Here is a 15,155-nt window from a genome sequence, read left to right as displayed (position 1 = left end):
CGTGTCCCTTTTCTTAAGGCTCTTTCTACAGGCGCCACCGCGCTTCTTTCCCACAGAGGGGATGCCCAGGCAAAGAGCATTTCGCTCCATGCGGGTTTATTACACCGTGCTGTGGAGACTAACTCCGGTAAGCAGCAGGCAGGATCCCACAGACCCGACTCTGATTTCCCAAAGAATGCTGTGCTTTCCCAGAAGGGATGCCCCAGCAAAGAGGCTTTCCCTCTCTGCGGGTTTCTCCCATCGTGCTGTGAATACTATGATAAGGCAAGCAACGAAAGCAGCCCCCAGAACCGACTCGATTTCCCAGCGACTGCTATGCTTTCGCAGAGGTTTTCAGCTAGGCGTGACCCGCACTTCGCTACTGCTTTCTCTAAGGCTTTGGTCGTTCGTTCTTGCGGCAGGGAAGAAGAGCCGCGGGAGAGCTGTTTCATCTTGGGCTTTGAGTTCCCGAGCTCCAAGTTCGCGCCCGGGGTTCACCTTGCTAAGCCTAACTAAGCAGACACAGTCACCACCCTGTTGCAGCCTGCGTGGCCTAGCATGGCACTCTATGCCTTTTACCATCTCCTGGCGTAGGTAAGGCTTTTCCTTTTGCTCCGGCGCTCCGGCAGACTCTGGGCCTAGGCCAGTGCCTTCACCACAGGAGAGAGGAGGCGACAGGATCCCTGCACACTGCCCGTGCACTGGGATGGGGTACTGTGGGGGACTCTCTCCACTCCTTCCCTGGCACACCCCCTTCCACCGACAACGCTGCCACATCTTGGTGGAAGACAGCATCTGACTGCCCGTTTCTCCATGGGGTTGTTTCTGCGAGTTCCGAGTACGGCACCTGGTGGCAATGCCAAGGCTTCCCTTGCGACGTGTGGCCAAAGAGATGCTGTCCCCTTCTTCCTGCTTTCTGCCAAGATTCCCTCCTCAGAGTGGAGCACACGCCCCTGCCCTAGTCGTCCCCTCATGTCTCCTTCCCATCCAGGCTTCCATCTCTAGGCACAGGTAGCGGGTGTCACTTGTATTGCCTCCGACCTGCTGTTCGTGCCACGGCAGGCTATCCTAATTCCTGAGCGTTTCCTGACCCCAGGGCCAAGGACTCCTTCTATTCCCCGGGGGCGGCGTGTTGCGCCTTCCCCACACTTGTTCCTGGGGAGCGCGGTGACAGACGTGTGCAACCATGCTTCTCTCTCAGGCAGAGGGGATGCTAGGGCAAAGAGTATTTCGTTCCATGAGGGAATCTTCCACCGTCCTGCGGAGACTAGCTCAGGCAAACAGAAGCATCATCCCAACACCTAACTGATTTCCCAACGAATACTGTGCTTTCCCATGGGAGACGCCCAGGCAAAGAAGCTTTCGCTGTATGCGGGGTTTCTCCCACTGCCTGACTTGGCTCAGGCAAGCAGCAGCAGCCCGCAGAGCATTTCTCAGCTCATGCTGTGATTCCGCAGAGTCTTTGGCTTGGAGCGAATAGCACTTCGCCGCTGCTTCCTCAGCAAGGCTTCAGTTGCGTCAGGGAAGAGGAGCTGCGGGAGACCTGGTGCCAATTGGGCCCTGCTTTCCCGGGCTCCATGTTCGCGTCCTGGGTTTACGCTGCCAGGCCGAACTAAGCAGACACAGCCACAACCGTGCAGGAGCTTGCGTAGCTAAGGATGGCACTCTAGGCACACTACCATCTCCCGGTGTAGGCATCGCTTGGCCTTTTACTCTGGCGCTCAGGCGGACTCGCGGACTAGGCCAGTGCTTTCCCCACAGGAAAGGAGAGGTGACAGGATCCCTGCACACGCCCGTGCACTGAATAGGGAGCTTTGGGGGACTTTCCCCACTCTTTCTCCTTAAACCCCCTGATTGCTCCAAGCTTCCACATCCTGGAGGAAGACGGCATCTGATGGCGAGTTCCTTCTGGGAGTTGTTTCTTGAATTCAGGGTAGGCGCCTGGTGGCAAGCACATGTCTCCACCAAGGACAGTTGACCAAGGAGCTGCTGAGATCTCCTTGGGCCCAAAGGCTCGGGACAGGCATGCTTTCTGCCCAGACTCCTTCCTCAGAGTGGAGCCCTTCCCCTGCCCTAATCGTGCCCTCTGGTCTCTTTAGCAGCCAGGCTTCTGTCGCTCTGCAGTGACAGACATGTCCCTTTCCTAAAAATCTTTTCACAGGCGCCACTGCGCTTCTCTCTCAGGCAGAGGGGATACCCAGGCCAAGAGGATTTCGCTCCATGCGGGTTTATTACACCGTGCGGTGGAGACTAGCTCCGGCAAGCAGCAGGCAGCATCCCACAGACCCGACTCTGATATCCCAAAGAATGCTGTGCTTTCCCATAGGGGATGCCCCGGCAAAGAGGCTTTGGCTCTATGCGGATTTCTCCCATCGTGCTGCGAATACTAGGCTAAGGCAAGCAACGAAAGCAGCCCACAGAACCGACTGTGATTTCCCAGCGACAGCTATGCTGTCGCAGAAGTTTTCAGCTTTGCCCGAACCACACTTCGCTACTGCTTTCTCAGCAAGGCCTTTTCTTTCGCTCTGTCGCGGCAGAGTGGTACAGCCGCTGGAGAGCTGGTGCCTCTTGGGCCTTGCGTTCCCGGGCTCCAACCTCACGTCCGAGGTTCACCTTGCTAAGCCTAACTAAGCAGACACAGTCACCACCCTATAGCAGCCTGCGTGGCCTAGCATGGCACTCTATGCCTTTTACCATCTCCTGGCGTAGTTAAGGCTTTTCCTTTTGCTCCCGCGCTCAGGCAGACTCTGGGCCTAGGTCAGTGTCTTCACCACAGGAGAGAGGAGGCCACAGGATCCCTGTACACGGTCCGTGCACTGGGATGGGGTACTGTGGGGTACTGTCTCCACTCCTTCCCTGGCACACCCCTGCCACCGACAACGCTGCCACATTTTGGTGGAAGACAGCATCTGACTGCCCCTTTCTCCATTGGGTTGTTTCTGTGAGTTCCGAGTACGGCACCTGGTGGCAAGCACAAGGCTGTCCTTGGGACAGGTGGTCAAGGAGATGCTGTCTCCTTCTGCCTGCCTCTGCCCAGACTAGTTCTTTAGAGTGGAGCACGCGCCCCTGCCCTTCTTATCCCCTCGTCTCCTTTGCACCAAGCTTCCATCTCTCCGTACAGGGAGCGTGTGACACTTGTCTTGCCACCGGCCTGCTGTTCGCGCCCCGGCAGGCTATCCTGCTTACCGAGCGATTCCTGACCCCAAAGCCAACGGCTCCTTCTCTTCCCTGTGGGCGGCGTGCTGCACCTACCCCACACTTGCTCCTGGGGAGCGTGGTGACAGACGTGTGCAACCATGCTTCTCTCTCAGGCAGAGGGGATTCTAGGGCAAAGAGAATTTCGCTCCATGCGGGTATATTCCACCGTGCTGCGGAGACTATCTTAGGCAAGCAGCAGCAGCGTTCCTAAACGAACTCTGATTTCCCAACGAATGCTGTGCTTTCCTAGGGGAGAAGCCCAGGTAAAGAGGCTTTTCGCGTTTCCCAACCCCAAGGCCAACGGCTCCTTCTCTTCCCCGCCTCTGATTTCCCAAAGAATGCTGTGCTTTCCCAGCGGCGATGCCCTGGCAAAGAGGCTTTCCCTTTATGCGGGTTTCTCCCATCGTGCTGCGAATACTAGGCTAAGGCAAGCAACAAAAGCAGCCCACAGAACCGACTCTGATTTCCCAGCGACTGCTATGCTTTCGCAGAGGTTTTCAGCTTGGCGCGAACCGCACGTCGCTGCTGCTTCTTCAGCAAGGCTTTGGTCGTTCGCTCTGTCGCGGTAGGGGGAGAGCTGGTTCCTCTTGCGCCTTGCTTTCCCCTGCTCCAAGTTCGCGCCTGGGGTTCTTCTTGTTAAGCCGAACTAAGCAGACACAGTCACAACCCTGAAGCAGCGTGCGTGTCCTAGCATGGCACTCTATGCCTATTACCATCTCCTGGCATAGGTAAGGCTTTGCCTTTTCTCAGGCAGACTCTCGGCCTAGGCCAGTGCCTTCATCTCAGGAGAGAGGAGGCGACAGGATCCCTGCACACGGCCCGTGAACTGGGATGGGGTACTGTAGGGGAGTGTCTCCACTCTTTCCCCGGCACACCCCCTGCCACATCTTGGTGGAAGACGGCATCTGACTGCCCGTTTCTCCATGGGGTTGTTTCTGCGAATTCCGTGTTTGGCACCTGGTGGCAAGCCCAAGCCTGACCTTGGGACAGGTGGCAAGGAGATGCTGTCCCCTTGTGAGCAGAGGCACAGGACAGGCCTGCTTTCTGCCCAGACTCCTTCCTCAGAGTGGAGCATGCGCCCCTGCCCTAGTCGTTCCCTCATGTCTCCTTAGCAGCCAGGCTACCATCTCTCCGCACAAGGAGCGGGTGACATTTGTCTTGCCACCGGCCTGCTGTTCGTGCCACGGCAGGCTATCCTGCTTCCCGAGCGTTTCCCGACCCCAAGGCCAAAGGCTCCTTCTCTTCCCCGGGGCCGGCGTGCTGCGTCTTCCCACACTTGCTCCTGGGGAGCGCGGTGACATACGTGTGCAACCATGCTTTTCTCTCAGGCAGAGGGGATGCTAGGGCAAAGAATATTTCGCTCCATGCGGGTTTATTACAACGTGTTGTGGGGACTAGCTCTGTGACGGAAAATGCAGCATCCCAGAGTCCGGACTCTGATTTCCAAAGAATGCTGTGCTTTCCCAGAAGGGATGCCCTGACTAAGAGGCTTTCGCTCTATGCAGGTTTCTCCCGCCATGCTGCGAATACTAGTCTAAGTCAAGCAGCACCAGCAGCCCACAGAACCGACTCTGATTTCCCAGCGACTGCTATGCTTTCGCAGTGCTTTTCAGCTTTGCGCAAATGGCACTTCGCTGCTCTTTCCTCAGCAAGGCTTGGGTGTTCACTCTGTCGCTTCAGGGAAGAAGAGCTGCGGGAGAGCTGGTGCCCCTTGGGCCTTGCTTTCCCGGGCTCCATGTTGGCGCCTTGGGTTCACCCTGCCAGGCCGAACTTAGCAGACACAGCCACAACCCTGCAGCAGCGTGCGTGGCCTAGCATGGCACTATATGCACACTACCATCTCCCGGTGTAGGCAACACTTGGCCTTGGCACTGGCCTTCAGGCGGACTCGCGGACTAGGTCAGTGCCTTCCTCACTGAGAGGAGAGGAGACAGGATCCCTGAACACTGCCCGTTCCTGGAATGGGGAGCTTTCGAGGTTTGTCCCTACTCTTTTCCCGGCACACCCCCTGCCACCAACGCTGTCACATCTTGGAGGAAGATGGCATCTAACTGCGCGTTTCTCGAGGGAGCTGTTTCTGCGTTTTCTGGGTATGGTGCCAGGTAGCAAGCCCAAGTCTGCCCTAAGGACAGGTGGTCAAGGAGATGCTGTCCCCTTGGGACCAGAGGCACAGGACAGGTCTGCCTTCTGCCCAGACTCCTTCCTCAGAGTGGAGCACCCGTCCTTGCCCTTGTCGTCCCCTCATGTCTCCTTAGCAGCCAGGATTCGTCTCTCCGCACAGGGAGGGGGTGACACTTGTCTTGCCACTGGCCTGCTGTTCCTACCACGGCAGGCTATCTTGCTTCCAGACCTTATCCCGACCACAAGGCCAACGGCTCCTTCTCTTCTCTGGGGGCGGCGTGCTGCACCTTCCCCAGACTTGCTCCTGAGGAGCGCAGCGACAGTCGTATGCAACCACGCTTCTCTCTCAGATCTCAAATACACAACATAACCCTACACCTAAAGGAGTTGCAGAAAGAGCACCAAGAAAGCCTAAACCAAGCAGGAGAAGAGGAATAATAAAGAACAGAGCAGAAATCAATGAAATAGAAACAAATAAACAAAGGAACAAAAACCACAAAAAAACACCACCACCAACAACAACAAAAAAAACAATAGAACAAATCAACGAAACTAGGAGCTGGTTCTTTGAAAGAATTAATAAGATTGATAAACCCCTTTCCAGACTTATCAAAAAGGAAAGAGAAAGAACCCAAATAAATAAAATCATGAATGAAAGAGGAGAGAGAACAACCAACACCAAAGAAATACAAACAATCATAAGAACATACTATGAATAACTCTACGCCAACAAATTCAACAATCTGGAAGAAATGGATACATTCCTAGAGACATATAAACTACCACAACTGAACCAGGGAGAAATAGAAAACCTGAACAGACCCATAACCAGTACGGAGATTGAAACAGTCATCAAAAATCTCCAACAAACAAAAGCCCCGTGCCAGATGGCTTCCCAGGGGAATTCTACCAAACATTTAAAGAAGAATTAATTCCTATTCTCATGATACTGTTCCAAAAAAATAGAAATGGAAGGAAAACTTCCAAACTCTTTTTTACTGGGGCCAGCATCACATTGATCCCAAAACCAGACAAGGATCCCATCAAAAAAGAGAACTACAGACCAATATCCTTGATGAACACAGATGCGAAAATTCTCACCAAAATACTAGCCAAGAGTATTCAACAGTACATTAAAAGGATTATTCACCTCGACCAAGTGGGATTTATTCCAGGGCTACAAGGTTGGTTCAACATCTGCATATCAATCAATGTGATACAACACATCAATAAAAGAAAGAACAAGAACCATATGATACTCTCCATAGATGCTGAAAAAGCATTTGACAAAGTGCAGTATCCCTTCCTGATTAAAACTCTTCAAAGTGTAGGGATAGAGGGCACATATTATCAATATTATCAAAGCCATCTATGAAAAACCCACTGCAAATACCATTCTCAATGGAGAAAAACAATACTTTCTGCTGAGGTCAGGAACACGGCAGGGATGTCTGTTATCACCACTGCTAATCAACATCGTACTAGAAGTCCTAGCCTCAGCAATCAGACAACAAAAAGGAATTAAAGACATCCAAATTTTGCCAAATTGGCAAAAGAGAAGTCAAACTATCCCTGTTTTCAGATGATATGATAATGTATGTGGAAAACTTAAAGGACTCCACTCCAAATCTGCTATAACTTGTATAGGAATTCTGTAAAGTGTCAGGTTATAAAATCAATGCAGAGAAATTGGTTGCATTTTTTTAAACCAACAAGACTGAAGAAATAGAAATTAAGGAGTGAATCCCATTTACAATTGCACCCCAAACACTAAGATACCTAGGAATAACCCCAACCAAAGAGACAAAGAATCTATACTCAGAAAACTCTAAAGTGCTCATGAAAGATATTGAAGACTCAAAGAAATAAAAATGTTCCATGCTCCTGTATTGGAAGAACAAATATTGTAAAAATGTCTATGCTACCTAAAACAATCTACATATTTAATGCAATCCCTATCAAAATCCCATCCATTTTTTCCAAAGAAATGGGACAAATAATCCTAAAATATATATGGAACCAGAAAATACCTCGAATAGCCAGAGGAATATTGAAAAAGAAAGCCAAAGTTGTTGGCATCACAATTCCAGACCTCAAGCTCTATTACAAAGTTGTCATCATCAAGATAGTAGGGAACTGTCCCCAAAACAGACATAGATCAATGGAACAGAATAGAGAGCCCAGAAATACACCCTCAACTCTATGGACAACTAATTGTCAACAAAGCAGGAAGGAATGTCCAAGGAAAAAAGCCTCTTCAACAAAGAGAAAATTTGGAAAATTGAACAGCCACATGCAGAAAAAAGAAATTGGATCATTTCCTTACACCATACATGAAAATAGACTGGAAATGGATGAAGAAGCATAATGTGAGAAAGGAATCCATCAAAATCCTTGAGGAGAGAACAGGTAGCAACCTCTTTGACCTCAGCAGCAGCAACTTCCTAGGAACATCGCCAAAGGCAAGGGAAGCAAGGGCAAGAATGAACTCTTGGGATTTCATCAGATCAAAAAGCTTTTGCACAGCAAAGGAAACAGTTAACAAAGCCAAAAGATGACTGTCAGAAGTTATCTGGGAGAAGATATCTGCAAATGACATACCAGATAAAGGGCCAGTATCCAAAATCTATAAAGAGCTAATCAAACTCAACACCCTAAGAACAAATAATCCAATGAAGAAATGGGCAGAGGACATGAACAGACATTTCTGCAAAGAATACATCCAAATGGCCAACAGACACATGAAAAAATGCTCCACATCAGTCGGCATCAGGGAAATACAAATCAAAACCAGAATGAGATACCACCTCACACCTTTCAGAATGGCTAAAATGAACAAGTCAGTCAATGACAGATGCTGGCGAGGATGTGGAGAAAGGGCAACCCTCCTACACTGTACGTGGGAATGCAAGCTGGTGCAACCACTCTGGTAAACAGCGTGGAGCTGCCTCAAAAAGCTGAAAATACAACTACCCTATGACCCAGTGCTTGTAGTACCGGGTATATACCCTACAGATACAAACGTGGCATTCTGAAGGGTCACATGCACCCAAATGTTTATAGCAGCAATGTCCACAATAGTTAAACCATGGAAAGAACCTAAATGTCCTTCAACAGATGATGAATCAATAAATAAGATGTGGTATATATGTACAATGGAATACTATGCAGCCATCCAAAGAAATGAAATCCTGCTATTTGTGATGACGTGGATGGAACTAGAGGGTATTATGCTTGGCGAAATAAATCAATCTGAGAAAAATAACTATCATATGATCTCCCTGATATGATGAAGTGGAGTTGCAACATAGGCGGTTTCGGGCATATGAAAAGAAAAATAAAAGAAGATGGGATTGGGAGGGAGACAAACCATAAAAGACTGAATCTCACAAAACAGACTGAGGGTTGCTGGGGGGGAGGTGTGTTGGGAGAGGATGGTGGGGGTATGGACATTGGGGAGGGCAGGTGCTATGGTGAGTGATGGTGAGTGCTGTGAAATGTGTAAACCTGGTGATTCACAGACCTGTACACCTAGGGATAAAAACACATATGGTTATAAAAAATTTTAAAAAATAATTTTAAAAATCCATTAAAGAAAAAAACACATATTGCAAGCCCAGAGCTAATCTCATATTCAATCAAAAACGTTTGAAAGTTTTCCCCTTAAAGATCAGAGAAAAGGGGAGGAGTCAAGATGGCGGAGAAGTAGCAAGCTGAGACTGCTTCAGCTAGCCGGAGATCAGCTAGATAGCTTATCTAAAGATTGCAAACACCTGAAAATCCATCGGCAGATCGAAGAGAAGAAGAACAGCAATTCTGGAAACAGAAAAACAACCACTTTCTGAAAGGTGTTTTCTTTCTTTAAAAATATTCTTTTCTTTTCTTTTTTTTTTTTTTTTTCTTTTTTCTTTCTTCCTTTTTGAACCTCTTTTTATCCCCTTTCTCCCCACTCACGATTTTGAATCTCTTCTAATTTGGTTAAAGCATATTTTCCTGGGGTTGTTGCCACCCTTTTAGTATTTTACTTGCCCCTTCATTTACTCTTATCTGGACAAAATGACAAGACGGAAAAATTCAACACAAAAAAAAGAACAAGAGGCAGTACCGAAGGCTAGGGACCTAATCAATACAGACATCGGTAATATGTCAGATCTAGAGTTCAGAATGACAATTCTCAAGGTTCTAGCCGGGCTCGAAAAAGGCATGGAAGATATGAGAGAAACCCTCTCGAGAGATATAAAAGCCCTTTCTGGAGAAATAAAAGAACTAAAATCTAACCAAGGTGAAATCAAAAAAGCTATTAATGAGGTGCAATCAAAAATGGAGGCTCTAACTGCTAGGATAAATGAGGCAGAAGAAAGAATTAGTGATATAGAAGACCAAATGACAGAGAATAAAGAAGCTGAGCAAAAGAGGGACAAACAGCTACTGGACCACGAGGGGAGAATTCGAGAGATAAGTGACACCATAAGACGAAACAACATTAGAATAATTGGGATTCCAGAAGAAGAAGAAAGTGAGAGGGGAGCAGAAGGTATACTGGAGAGAATTATTGGGGAGAATTTCCCCAATATGGCAAAGGGAACGAGCATCAAAATTCAGGAGGTTCAGAGAATGCCCCTCAAAATCAATAAGAATAGGCCCACAACCCGTCACCTAATAGTAAAATTTACAAGTCTCAATGACAAAGAGAAAATCCTGAAAGCAGCCCGGGAAAAGAAGTCTGTAACATACAATGGTAAAAATATTAGATTGGCAGCTGACTTATCCACAGAGACCTGGCAGGCCAGAAAGAGCTGGCATGATATTTTCAGAGCACTAAACGAGAAAAACATGCAGCCAAGAATACTATATCCAGCTAGGCTATCATTGAAAATAGAAGGAGAGATTAAAAGCTTCCAGGACAAACAACAACTGAAAGAATTTGCAAATACCAAACCAGCTCTACAGGAAATATTGAAAGGGGTCCTCTAAGCAAAGAGAGAGCCTACAAGTGGTAGATCAGAAAGGAACAGAGACCTATACAGTAACAGTCACCTTACAGGCAATACAATGGCACTAAATTCACATCTCTCAATAGTTACCCTGAATGTGAATGGGCTAAATGCCCCTGTCAAAAGACACAGGGTATCAGAATGGATAAAAAAACAAAACCCATCTATATGTTGCTTCCAAGAAACACATTTTAAGCCCGAAGACACCTCCAGATTTAAAGTGAGGGGGTGGAAAAGAATTTACCATGCTAATGGACATCAGAAGAAAGCAGGAGTGGCAATCCTTATATCAGATCAATTAGATTTTAAGCCAAAGACTATAATAAGAGATGAGGAAGGACACTATATCATACTCAAAGGGTCTGTCCAACAAGAAGATTTAACAATTTTAAATATCTATGCCCCCAACGTGGGAGCAGCCAACTATATAAACCAATTAATAACAAAATCAAAGGAACACATCAACAATAATACAATAATAGTAGGGGACTTTAACACTCCCCTCACTGAAATGGACAGGTCATACAAGCAAAAGATCAGCAAGGAAATAAAGGCCTTAAACGACACACTGGACCAGATGGACATCACAGATATATTCAGAATATTTCATCCCAAAGCAACAGAATACACATTCTTCTCTAGTGCACATGGAACATTCTCCAGAATAGATCACATCCTCGGTCCTAAATCAGGACTCAACCGGTATCAAAAGATTGGGATCATTCCCTGCATATTTTCAGACCACAATGCTCTAAAGCTAGAACGCAACCACAAAAGGAAGTTTGGAAAGAACCCAAATACATGGAGACTAAACAGTATCCTTCTAAAGAATGAATGGGTCAACCGGGAAATTAAAGAAGAATTGAAAAAAATCATGGAAACAAATGATAATGAAAATACAACGGTTCAAAATCTGTGGGACACAACAAAGGCAGTCCTGAGAGGAAAATATATAGCGGTACAAGCCTTTCTCAAGAAACAAGAAAGGTCTCAGGTACACAACCTAACCCTACACCTAAAGGAGCTGGAGAAAGAACAAGAAAGAAACCCTAAGCCCAGCAGGAGAAGAGAAATCATAAAGATCAGAGCAGAAATCAATGAAATAGAAACCAAAAAAACAATAGAACAAATCAACGAAACTAGGAGCTGGTTCTTTGAAAGAATTAATAAAATTGATAAACCCCTGGCCCGACTTATCAAAAAGAAAAGAGAAAGGACCCAAATAAATAAAATCATGAATGAAAGAGGAGAGATCACAACTAACACCAAAGAAATACAAACTATTATAAGAACATACTATGAGCAACTCTACGGCAATAAATTTGACAATCTGGAAGAAATGGATGCATTCCTAGAAACATATAAACTACCACAACTGAACCAGGAAGAAATAGAAAGCCTGAACAGACCCATAACCAGTAAGGAGATTGAAACAGTCATTAAAAATCTCCAAACAAACAAAAGCCCAGGGCCAGAGGGCTTCCCGGGGGAATTCTACCAAACATTTAAAGAAGAACTAATTCCTATTCTCCTGAAACTGTTCCAAAAAATAGAAATGGAAGGAAAACTTCCAAACTCATTTTATGAGGCCAGCATCACCTTGATCCCAAAACCAGACAAGGATCCCACCAAAAAAGAGAGCTATAGACCGATATCCTTGATGAACACAGATGCGAAAATACTCAACAAAATACTAGCCAATAGGATTCAACAGTACATTAAAAAGATTATTCACCACGACCAAGTGGGATTTATTCCAGGGCTGCAAGGTTGGTTCAACATCCGCAAATCAGTCAATGTGATACAACACATCAATAAAAGAAAGAACAAGAACCATATGATACTCTCAATAGATGCTGAAAAAGCATTTGACAAAGTACAACATCCCTTCCTGATCAAAACTCTTCAAAGTGTAGGGATAGAGGGCACATACCTCAATATCATCAAAGCCATCTATGAAAAACCCACCGCAAATATCATTCTCAATGGAGAAAAACTGAAAGCTTTTCCGCTAAGGTCAGGACACGGCAGGGATGTCCATTATCACCACTGCTATTCAACATCGTACTAGAGGTCCTAGCCTCAGCAATCAGACAACAAAAGGAAATTAAAGGCATCCAAATCGGCAAAGAAGAAGTCAAATTATCACTCTTCGCAGATGATATGATACTATATGTGGAAAACCCAAAAGACTCCACTCCAAAACTGCTAGAACTTATACAGGAATTCAGTAAAGTGTCAGGATATAAAATCAATGCACAGAAATCAGTTGCATTTCTCTACACCAACAGCAAGACAGAAGAAAGAGATATTAAGGAGTCAATCCCATTCACAATTGCATCCAAAACCATAAGATACCTAGGAATAAACCTAACCAAAGAGACACAGAATCTATACTCAGAAAACTATAAAGTTCTCATGAAAGAAATTGAGGAAGACACAAACAAATGGAAAAATGTTCCATGCTCCTGGATTGGAAGAATAAATATTGTGAAAATGTCTATGCTACCTAAAGCAATCTACACATTTAATGCAATTCCTATCAAAGTACCATCCATCTTTTTCAAAGAAATGTAACAAATAATGCTAAAATTTATATGGAACCAGAAAAGACCTCTAATAGCCAAAGGGATATTGAAAAAGAAAGCCAACGTTGGTGGCATCACAATTCCGGACTTCAAGCTCTATTACAAAGCTGTCATCATCAAGACAGCATGGTACTGGCACAAAAACAGACACATAATCAATGGAACAGAATAGAGAGCCCAGAAATAGACCCTCAAATCTATGGTCAACTAATCTTCGACAAAGCAGGAAAGAATGTCCAATGGAAAAAAGACAGCCTTTTCAATAAATGGTGTTGGGAAAATTGGACAGCCACATGCAGAAAAATGAAATTGGACCATTTCCTTACACCACACACAAAAATAGACTCAAAATGGATGAAGGATCTCAATGTACGAAAGGAATCCATCAAAATCCTTGAGGAGAACACGGGCAGCAACCTCTTCGACCTCTGCCGCAGCAACATCTTCCTAGGAACTACGCAAAAGGCAAGGGAAGCAAGGGAAAAAATGAACTACTGGGATTTCATCAAGATCAAAAGCTTTTGCACAGCAAAGGAAACAGTTAACAAAATCAAAAGACAACTGACAGAATGGGAGAAGATATTTGCAAACGACATATCAGATAAAGGACTAGTGTCCAGAATCTATAAAGAACTTAGCAAACTCAACACCCAAAGAACAAATAATCCAATCAAGAAATGGGCAGAAGACATGAACAGACATTTCTGCAAAGAAGACATCCAGATGGCGAACAGACACATGAAAAAGTGCTCCATATCACTCGGCATCAGGGAAATACAAATCAAAACCACAATGAGATATCACCTCACACCAGTCAGAATGGCTAAAATCAACAAATCAGGAAATGACAGATGCTGGCGAGGATGCGGAGAAAGGGGAACCCTCCTACACTGTTGGTGGGAATGCAAGCTGGTGCAGCCACTCTGGAAAACAGCATGGAGGTTCCTCAAAATGTTGAAAATAGAACTGCCCTATGACCCAGCAATTGCACTATTGGGTATTTACCCTAAAGATACAAATGTAGTGATCCAAAGGGGCACATGCACCCGAATGTTTATAGCAGCAATGTCCACAATAGCCAAACTATGGAAAGAACCTAGATGTCCATCAACAGATGAATGGATCAAGAAGATGTGGTATATATACACAATGGAATACTATGCAGCCATCAAAAGAAATGAAATCTTGCCATTTGCAACAACATGGATGGAACTAGAGCGTATCATGCTTAGCGAAATAAGTCAAGCAGAGAAAGACAACTATCATATGATCTCCCTGATATGAGGAAGTGGTGATACAACATGGAGGCTTAAGTGGGTAGAAGAAGAATAAATGAAACAAGATGGGATTGGGAGGGAGACAAACCATAAGTGACTCTTAATCTCACGAAACAAACTGAGGGTTGCCGGGGGGAGGGGGTTTGGGAGAAGGGGGTGGGATTATGGACATTGGGGAGGGTATGTGATTTGGTGAGCGCTGTGAAGTGTGTAAACCTGGTGATTCACAGACCTGTACCCCTGGAGATAAAAATATATGTTTATAAAAAATAAAAAATTAAAAAATAAAAAAAATAAAAAAAAAAAAAGATCAGAGAAAAGACAAGTGTGTCCACTTTCACTACTGTCATGACATAGTACTGGATATCCTAGCCAGAGAACAAGGAACTCAAAGAAATAAGAGACTCCAAAAAAAAAAAAAGAAGATGTAAAATTTTCTTTTTTTGGATAACATGAACTTACATGTAAAAAAACCCAAAAACTTCACAAAAAAAAATTTGAATAAACAAATTTAGTAAAGCTGCTAAATACAAGATCAATATATAAAGACAAGAATTTTGTTTTGTTTCATTTTTTTTAATATGGAATGCTTCCCAGTTTTTCATGTCATCCTTGTTCAGTGATCACGCTAATCTCTGCATCATTCCAATTTTAGTATATGTGCTGCCAAAGTAAGCACAAGACCAGAGCATTTTAACACTCTAATGATGAACTATCTGAAAAAATAAAGAAAACAATCTAATTCACAATAGCATCAAAAATAAAAAAATACTTAGGAATAGATTTAACTAAGAAGATGAAAGATCTGTACTCCATAAACTATGACATTGATAAAGAAATTGAAGGAGACACAAATGGAAAGATAGCTCATATTTATGAATGGTAAGAATGAACATTGTTAAAATGTCCATACTACCGAAAACCATCTGTAAATCCAATTCCTACCAAAAATCCAATGTTAGGGGCGCCTGGGTGGCTCAGTGGGTTAAGCCGCTGCC

At 45.2% G+C, this 15,155-nt stretch overlaps 1 non-coding gene across 1 annotated transcript; it reads right to left on the bottom strand.

Annotated features, from left to right (window-relative positions):
• Positions 1-14,732: 14,732 nt before the first annotated feature.
• LOC131832867 (U6 spliceosomal RNA) lies at positions 14,733-14,836 on the bottom strand. The gene has a single exon (XR_009354223.1). It is a non-coding gene; the product is annotated as a U6 spliceosomal RNA (small nuclear RNA).
• Positions 14,837-15,155: the final 319 nt, after the last annotated feature.

Source organism: Mustela lutreola, chromosome 5, assembly GCF_030435805.1.
Source record: "Mustela lutreola isolate mMusLut2 chromosome 5, mMusLut2.pri, whole genome shotgun sequence".
NCBI lineage: Eukaryota > Metazoa > Chordata > Mammalia > Carnivora > Mustelidae > Mustela > Mustela lutreola.
The sequence above is the reverse complement of the archived record's forward strand: the minus strand, read 5'-3'. Positions and strand labels throughout refer to the sequence as shown.